Raw genomic sequence first — 10,268 nt, 5'->3', positions numbered from 1 at the left:
TTTTATCACCTTCCTGAGGTTTTATGTCCCTTTGGGCTCAATGACACTCCTCTGTCCTGTTTCTACTCATAGCTCCCTCACAATCTCTCCAAAGACCCTCCTCACCTCCTGTCCCCTGATGAGAGGGCCCAGTTGGGTTCTGATCTCAGTGCTGCCTTCTCCCACTGCCTCCAAGATCAGTCCAATCCCAGATAAAAGTTCAGCCATCCCTTCCATGTGGGTGGCTCCCGCTTCAACCCTGATGCCAGACCTGCTCAAACAAAGCCTTCCAGTGTCCCTCAACTGTAAGCCTAAACCAAGTCCCTGAGACAGACTTTAGCCTCCCTCTTCTTTCCACACCACAGCCCAGCAAGATCACCCCTCCAGGGGACATTTCCAGCTATAGTCTTGCCTGGGATCTGCAACTCCAAGCTAAACCTTCCAGGTTCAGACCAAAACTCAACACTCAGATCTATGGACTTTTCTGTCATTCTGCACAGCCAAAAGCCTGGGCAAATTCTCAGCTTCTCAGTTACTGCAACATCACCTCTTCTGCCACTCACAAATACAGTTCTCATCCCTTCACAGCCACTCTCTGAATGCTGCTGCAGAGACCCACCGCTCACAATTTGCACCTATATGCCCCCCAAAACTCTACCAGAGCACTGACTCCAACACAGGCCACTTCCTTTTCTTTTCCACCCATTGTCCCCACTACTCATTGTCTCTGGGCCAAGAGACCATCCCCAAGAGCTCAGCCTGCAATGTGATTTCCCACAGCCACACTTCCAGACAGGCACCCTGATGCTTTCTACATCTTGCTCTGTGATCTGAGCTGATCCTTCAGATTACTCTTTGCCATAACATCTCCAAAAACCTGGATCCTTCATAAGCTTCTGCTAAGGTGCCACTACAGCCCACCCTGCTAGCTGGCATCAGGGCACTGCTTCCTTGTGCTGCCTCATCTGTCTGTACCCACCTGCTTCTGCTAATCCTATACTTAGACTGCAAACTCTGTAGGGCAGGGCCTGGGTTTTGCTCTTGGCTAGTATAGCACCTGGCACCGCCAAGTCCTGACTGGGTTAAGAAAAACAACTGATAATAGTAATAACACAATACATCTATCCAGACCAGTGGACTTAATTCAGCTTCTGAAAAAGCTTTAGGCACCTTGGATTTTATGAGCTCCATTCACTCCTTAAAACCCTTCAGCCTGAACATACCGCTGCTGCCCATTGCTCTTGTCCCTTTGCAGCTTCCCCAAGCCCACCAGCATCAGCACTGGTACCCCAGTAGAAGCTGTGGTCATACCCACCTGCACTGTTCTCAAAGCACTGACAGGCAAAGATCCTGTATCCTGTTAGCGCTCCCCAAGCATCCAAGACAGATTCTACATGGGAATCCAGCCAGCTGCCTTGTCCTGCTTCAGAAAGGTATTATTGTCCTACAGCTAAGTAACATTTTATGGGCTTTGATGGCGTGCCATGCATGGGGTTTTATGAGCCACTTCACCACGCTTGCAGCATTGCCATTCCCGAGCAGGAAGTCATTTGGCAGCTGCTTTAGGCTACGTCAAAAACAGTGCTACTAATATTTATGATGCGCAGTGCATTAGTACCATGGCATCAGGCATGTTTCAATGCACACAGAATTGAGCAGAGACCAAGCTCTAAAGTGATCTTGTTTAATGCTGACACTAGATCCAATTTCAATTTTGCCAAGCTGGTCAAAGCTGTGGCTGGCCAGTGGCTGCCTCTCATTTTGGACCCAGGAAGACCAGAGGCAGCGCTGCTGCTTCTTTTTTATGTGGTCAGCCCAGCTGTTTCCCACCCCATATACTCATCAGACACTGCCAGTTTGGTCTCTAGGACCCACAGTGTTAGGAGCTGGTCTGGCGGATCAGTGGGAGTGGATGTTAGGTCTACGCCATGAGGTAAACACAGCTCCATGCCAAGATTCCTGCTCTGCATGCAAGCAAACTAGCAGGCACAGCAGTGCAGAGCTGCACCAGGCAGATTTCCCTGCTGACCAGGTCCTGTCCCTTGGGGTGACCCAGCTATCCCGCTTCCAGGACCAGGTCAGTGTCACTGTGCAACCCTGTGCTGAACAGCCATGCCAACCTGCTCAGAGGCACCTGGTGAGCTCTGTTCATCTGATGCAGACATGCCCTTGGCCAGCTACAGCCATGATCCTGCCTGGAAAGGCCTTAAATAGCATCAGCCACACAAGTAGATCTGAATTTGGGTTACCTCTGCCTACTTTTATTTCTCCCCACCCTAAATGCCCTTCTTCACTCCCTCTCTCAGTCCCAAAGACTGTCCCACTCCCTCTGCCTCTGATGTGTAGTTCACCATGTAGCACACCCCTACCCACTCCTGAACTGTCCTCTGTGTCCCAGCCCGATGTCTCCAAGGTGTCTGACTGTACTGTAGACCACTTATTCTCTTGCTAGTCTTTTCCTTCATATCCTTGCCAAGGACAGAGACTGTTTCAGCTCCACACCTGTTTGCATGCTGCCAGAACATCACCTTAGGCTACACCATCTCTACATTAGTCAATACTGAACTAATCCAGGTTTACAGACCTAGATCTTTTCACGCTGTCGTTCTCCACAAAGCATATGAAACATGAGGGCCACAATCAGCCTGGAGAGACATTAAGTAAAGAAATCATAGTTATGTTTGAGCAGAACAGGGAATGCTAGAGCTGCCAGACTGGCTACATACCTTAGCCACATCCTGACCTTGTGTTGGAATTAAATTTGTTTATCCAACTTCCTACAACACCCGTGTTTCCACCAGAAAAACATCCAGGCATGGAAAACTGATTTACAAGTCAAAAAAACAAATTTGTGTTTCCAGTGCAGGGTAGTTTGCCTTAGCCCAACAGAAGATGAAGGAGAAAGAGCTAAGAATGCGGCAAGCCAATCAGTCAGCTATAATAAATGCCAGAGATCAGAGACTCCTGTGCTTGGATGGGCATGTCTGCATCTGGTCATCAAATGGTCTGTGAAGAAATGTCAAAAGGTAGCAGCCCAGTTTGTGGAGGGAACCGCACATCACATGGATTAGGTACAGCTCGGGACAGAATGGAGATGGGGCTGTCAATAAGTGCACAGCAACAGGCAAAGCCCACAAGGACATCAACACAAACAGGGCTTGAACCAAGAAGAACTCTCAGCTGCTCCTGTCTATATGTCAGGGAGTCAAAGGAAGACCCTTGAGAGACAACATCTCGCCCAACAGAGGCACTCAGGCACCGGGAGCAGATCTCCTGCCAATAACAATTACACAAAGATGACACAACCTTAGTTCAAAGCCCAGCACACCTGAAGGATAAGGCTGCCTGCTAGACCACAACGGAACGGCAATAAAAGCTGTGCCCTTAGGGTGGCTGGTGTACAGCAGCCACTGGCTCCAGCAAATCAACAAACACACGCACCAAAAATAAATAGATCAACGAGCATTACCAGAAGACATGGAAGCCTGCCTGTAACGGGAGAGAGGTATCCATGTTGAAGAGGGAAAAAAACTTATGAGAAGCATCAGAAGTAAACCAGGGCAGTGAGAATGCCATCTCCAGGTACATTTCGGAAATAATTCTGCTAATAAGGAACTCATGTCATTGTACAAGAAGAGAGTCTTTGTTGTATTATTGCCCAGCACCTGATGTACAAAACAGCAAAGGGCCTCCTATATAAGCACCAACTCTGCCCAGATAATTTTTAGCTCATGAAGTTGTTGCTGCTTCCTGAGCCTGTACTTCAAAGCAGCCAGAATAAAAAAAGTTCACTCAGATGTATGTGAAGAGAAGGTAAACCGCCTAGCAAGCCAAAAAGTAAAGTCTAGGGGAAGGAAAATAATTTATGAGTTTTCTTGTAAAAAAAACCCTTGCATGGATGGAGGAAAACCTGGCAGAACCAGAGAAATGAAAGACTCCCATAACGATGTCACCCAAAGAGAAACCCGACTGTAGAAAACAGATAAATCACTTCAGAGAAACAACCTGGGGTGCAAATGAACAGATGGTGTCACTGAAAGGAAATCAACATTTGAGTGTGAAAGAAAAGGGTGCTGCACTCCTTGGATTTACAGCCAAGAGAAGAGTGTGCAGCCAGCTCACAAGTTGGGGATGTGACCATGGCCAGACTCTGGACCTGCATACATGCAGCACACACACATATTTCCATATCTGAGGAAAACACACTGCTGTTATTTGATGGAACCCAAAGTCTCATAATGACAACTTGGTGGGTGTGCAAAGAGAGGACCCAGAGCATCACTTGGATTTTACAGGAAAGGCACAACGGGAACATTGCACAAAAGCCTCCAGAGCCTCCAGCTACTGCTTGGAAACCACCTACAGCTGGCAACACAGCTTCTACACCAGAAAGGACTGAGATGACCCTTTTTTAAATACGATTGACATACATCAGAAGTTGTTCAGCTGCTGCACGGCCTTCTGCAAACATGTTAAGGCTGGGCAAAGCATGCAAGGTAGAGCTCTAACCTCCCACCTGCACACCAAACTCCATCCAAACCTCTTCCCTTCTGACGCATCCCGGTAACATCTCCCCAGGTTTGGTCTCCGTTTCTCCTTTTTGCTGGAAGGGGGAGGAACTCCAGCCTGTCCCCACTACTCTGAAGCCGACTTTCAGAAATACAATAGCTTGGTCTTGAATCTCCTCAATGTATTATACCAATTCATCTGCCCTGCTGTAAACCATGTGAATAGACCTAGGTGTGTGGGGAGATAGACAAATACAGAATGAACAATTCTCAGGCTATGAAAGGAGAAGGGTTGGAAAGCTCCCAAAAAAGGTCTCTGGCAGGTCAATACCGGAGGCTCGGCTACGTGCCGCTGTGGGAGGAAGCAGCGTCATGTTACTGGTAGGCGAGGTGTGCGAAAGTACAATAAAACGCTTCAGCTGTGGGACACTTTAGGTTACACTTGGCCGTTTCATGTCACACCTAAATTAGCACGTCAGAAGTGACATTTGTGATGGCAGTAATGCCACTGAGCTGCTGCAACAAAAGCACAGGGTTTATTATACAGGGTTTTATGACACTCTCGCTTACAGAGAGGCCCCTTTACGCCTGCCTGGCAGTGGAGAATGGCCTTACAGTGGGCACAAACAACATCACATTCATCTTCATGCCCTTCACACTGGCAGAGGGCTGCAAAGGGGCCCTGTAGCATAAACAAGAACTCAGTCCAACCTATTGTCTTAAGGGACTACATAGCCTACATCACCACAGTAAATATTTTCTTTGACAAGAAACTAGGTTCAGAGGACAGTTTCACAAGAAAGACAGTTTTAGTATGTACAAGCTAGAAGATGCTGTCAGTTTTCTCATAGGGCCATCACAAAAAGTTCCATCCCATTATGCAGCTTTGCTTTATTAGTATTTTTTTAACATTGCTGATGAATCCATACAGCACCTTCCAGATGCAGCTGGATTTTCAGCTTAGGTGTATTGGCATAGCTAGCCCCTTCTTTTCCAGCTGAATTTGTTTTTCTCCAAAGCCAGAACATACAAACAAACAAACAAAAAAAAAAACCCACAACCAACCACCAAACAGAAAAAAAAAAAACCAAACAAAACAATGCACCCATCTTCCCTGAGCCTAGGGCATCTCAAATCTAGGTTACTGCTGAAAAATTAGTCACACTCATTTGCAGCCAATTTCTGCTTTCCCAGAAACTTCAGTGGGGGGCCAATCTTCCACCACCAACAACCCCAAAATGCCCTTCCTTCCAGGCAGCACAGTCTGTTTATGGGTAATGAATATTGCTGCAGGCAGAGAAAATGTTTTAAAGTGAAGCCCCACCTCCCTGCACACACTCATGCACCCCAGCAGTCCTGTGCCAGATACGTGAGGATACCAGGAACAGGATGGGGCGCCGGGCATCTGACTCGCAGGCAGTGCCCTAAATGCTGCAGGTTTGCACGAACGCTTGACAGTGTGTGGTCGGGAATTAGGTTAGCATTGACTTGGGTGAGCTGGCAGGAGCATCCTTTGCTTTACCCGTAGACAGGCCGGTCACATGAGGAACAGCTGGAGTGCACACAGAGCCTTCTTTAATTAAAGTGCTACTTGCCATTTTTCTGGCAGGGCTCCCAGAAAAGCAATAAAATGGCAGCAGAGAAAACAAATACTACATAACACACTTCCACTCTCCTTTATGTTCCCAAGTCCCCCTTTTTCCTCAAGCATAATCTTCTTACTTTCTTTTTCTTTTTTTTTTTAATTTTATTTCTGTTAATAATCATTCTTCATTTGTGACAGGCTAGAAAAGAGAAAGGTCAAGAGGGAAGAAAAAAGGGTCAGGAGAATTGAAGCAGCCATTCATTGCCGTTCATTATTAAACATGTGGAACAATGTACCTGCTTATTAGGACATCTCCCGCTCCAAGAAAACATCTGCAAAGCATGCACACCTTGATAGGAGATGCGTGTGAACACATGAATGCTGGCACCTCACAGGAACGTTAACAGCATTCACATGTCAGTTGTTACGGAAACATTTTCTTTTCCCTCTCTTTCTCCCTCAGATCTACCGCTTAAACAAGTTTGGGATTGTCAACGCACCAATAGCTGCTGCCATTTTCCAAATTAGCCAAAGTTCATTGGGTTTTGCTTTATCTTCCTCCAGCCTCCACCTCCCATCGGAGGAGCCCGAGGAGGCAGAAGCGCCCTGTCCACAGCACACGGCCCATTTCAGACACCGATCGGTTCACAGTAAGAAACCTGTCTGATGCTAATAATAACCATGATGCTATTTTTGTTGTTGCCATTGTATTATTAGGCTCTTTTCAGCACAAGGCATGGAAGGAAAGACACGGGGACATGCAGAACAAAAATGTGAAACCAAAGAGGGAGAGAGGTACAGGTTGCTCCCGTTATAGAAGAAATGCGTAATCATCTTCTCAGTGGGAGCAAGGTTATCAGGGACATCCGGGCTGAAACACAAAGGGCTTTTCACTCTGGGAAGACACCTTGGAGCTGAGAGAAATCGGGAGCTAATTCAGTACAGGCAGTATAACTGGAGCTCGGCGGGACACGGGGTTCAGGAGCCAACCCTCTCCCAATGCCAGGAAGGAAGCTGGACCTAAGTGAGAAACCGGTCCCAGATCTTCAAACCCGAAGCCCATGGTGGAGCTGATCTGAAATAGAGAATGTCGGAAATCTGGATTTGAATTTTTCAGCTTGAGCCCATCTCTCTGTCTGAGATTTACAGTTTGACATGTTTATATTGAAACAAGATGGCTATAAATACAGTATATTTCTCTCACAGTAGAGTCTAAGGAGAGGAATGTTTAAAAGCACTCAGCAGGGGACTAGCACAGCTCCCAGTGAATTTAATTATAAACTCTCCTTGCTTTTACTCCAAGTAGTTTAGGCTGGGAGTAGTTAGACCGCTTTTGAAAAATCCCGCTTTATTTGTGTATCGCTACAAATCATCTATATTTGTATAGCTGCATATGCATCATAAGAACATACGCAAGAATGTGTTTTTATTAGCACAGATCAGGAATTTTCCATGCAGGACTTTTTTAATTTAGGGTATGAGGAAGAGAATACAATATGAATTAAGTACATAGGCAAAAAATATAGTAATTTTGACAAAACCAATGGATATCATGAATATTCAAACAATCATTTCACTTTAGCTCCATCAAGCCTGAACCATCACCTCTCCAAGCTGCTGGCATGCCCACGGGTGCTGTGGGTGGAGGGACAGACCTACTCCCCTCCATGGGCTGGGGCCTCTGGCCAAACCACACACCCCATTGTACATAAGTCTCATTACTGCTTTAAAAGCACTATCATTCTGAATAAAAGCAACACTGCAATTAAGTTATTGGACAACACTGGCCTACTTAGGAGTTTTATCAGATCTGCCTGATGATCCATGGCAGGGACAAGAACCTGTTGCAAAATTTTATCTGCAGCCATGTAATCCTATGTAATTATTTTTCCCCACTGTCTGAACAGAATTATTTTGTCTCATAAGCATTTCTGGCCTTTTGCTCTGCACAGAATGAACCAATTTTAAAATGAAAAAAGGTTGAAGGCACAAAAGCTACTGTAGCTATACAGCGCCCTTAATTATAACACTTTACCTTTGGAGAAAACTATTTTTCATTAACTGAACGGGTAATAGTATATGATGGTGATTGAGTTTAATAGAGCTGAGACCAAGGTGGGGAAGATAAAGTTACAACTGAGAGTTCACTTTAAGTGTAAAACCAGCTTCTGTTTGGAGAGGCGTTTGATGGAAAACTGCACTGCTTCTAACTAAATGAGGCTTAAATAGGTGTAATTTTGTATGTATTAAAATTAAGATTCCTGTAGGTATAAACCATACAAGTTTCCATGCAATTACTGCTCTTGAGAAGCAGCAGACAGCATACACCATAAAGAAAATGGCACTTTTTAATTTTATAAATGGACCAAACACATGCTTTTCTGATGGGATAGGCAAATAGAGCCATCAATGAATGAACTAGGTTTACCAAATAACTGAATAAACTTCAAACCTTTCACTCCAGTGAATTTTGTCTGTTCCAGCCTAAGAGAAACATTTCTCTTCCTCGCCCTGGTTTTCCTGACTTGAGCTGTATCACGTCTCCTTGCTGGGTCCATCTCTCCAGCCTCTTTGTCTGCCTCCTGTGGACCCTTCAGCCCTGGCTGTAGCCACAGGATTGTGCATCAGCACAGTCTTTTTTTGCATCTTTTACTGGTCTCTGCTCCCTGGGTGTGGCCCAGAGGTTTTATGCCAAGGAGCAGATCTTGCAAGTGGGAATTTCTCCACTGCGTGCTAATTTGGAGTCAGCCCCCATGAGCTATACAATGACCTGCCCTCATCTCTCAAGCACCATGAAACACAGAAAAGGCTATAACTTCTTCGTTAATCGTTGTTAGCAGACAGAGCAGAATAATAGAGTAAAAAGATGGGAAGATACTAAACAGACACTGTCTTATAAGGATGTCTTGATGAGACAAATATCAGACGCCAAACAAAATGCATCCCCTCATAAGTGGCATTTCTATATTTAACACCATCTAAAATGTGATAATTTACATTGTCACAACATGTCTCTTAGAAACAGTCCCATTTTATTTGCAGTCAGCTAAAGTCTGGAACTCAAATTCCGACCTCCTTTCTAGTAGGAAAAAAAAAAGTAAAGAAAAAAGAAGAAAGAAAAAAAAAAGGAAAGCTAACATCTGGCAGAGCTGGGTATTTATTAGACTTTATAAAACTCCATGCTTCTGTTATACATAAGACAGGCACAAAAGGGGCCCCCAAAGTGTTATTTCCCCACCAGTGTGAAACAAGTGGCTTATTCAGTAAGTTTTCAAAGAACAGAGGCAAATGGATTATCTCAAGGAGAAGTTAAACACAGAGAAATGCACTGTAGCTTACTGTTAGATTTAGCTGCCTGGTGGATATGGAGGGAGGGGGGAAATCTATAAAATCTATCATCATGGTGTCCAGCTGAGACTTTACACTTCTCAGGGAAATCTGAGCTGTGAACCACCAACAGCTGCTTTTCTCCCAACTTGTGAAATCACCCACGGAAGGAAAGTGTTTTCTTAAGAAATTCACAAAATGCAGCAAGGAAGCGCCTGTTAAATCCTCTGGCTCCTGACGCCAGGTCAAGATGACAAGCTTTTTCCAGCCTAGCTGTGACTGTCGGGTGCAACAAGGTGCAATCCATGACCAACATAGCTGGGCTGGCGAAAGCCCCAGCCTAGCGAGAATTACACGGGCTTTTGCTTGTTTTCCTTCAACATCACCAAACTGCAGGTCACCCACCCCAAGCCAGCTCCTCCCTAGAGGTGCCTGACCAGCTGCCTGCTCTCAGCTTTCTGAACATGGACCTAGACTTAGCCCTGACACAAAGGCAGGTCCAAGGTAGTATCGAGCATCCCCTTTACATTTCACCCTGGCATGGTGCTCCTGGGACCTGCTTCAATCAGTGTGCCCAACACCTTGATCACACAAAAATAGTGTTTTCTTAGGTGCATGGGGTAAAAAAAAAAAAAAAAAAAAAGCACCAGTGTTAGGTAGCCAAGTTCAGCCAGCGAGAGCCAGGGACTGAATGACCCGTTAACAACAGGGATAATTTTCCTACCCAACTTAAAAGCAGCAAAAGATCTCTGAAGTTGGATTTTAAGTTGTTGCCATTGGTCTTGTTGACAAGACACCCTTTTCTGCTCACGCTGCCATCAGTAAGGCCCTCCATGGAGATGAAGGCGGAGAGTTTTGCACTCCTGTAC

The sequence above is a fragment of the Falco punctatus genome, assembly GCF_963210335.1.
Source record: "Falco punctatus genome assembly, chromosome: 7".
Lineage (NCBI taxonomy): Eukaryota > Metazoa > Chordata > Aves > Falconiformes > Falconidae > Falco > Falco punctatus.
Note: the sequence above shows the minus strand (reverse complement) of the source record.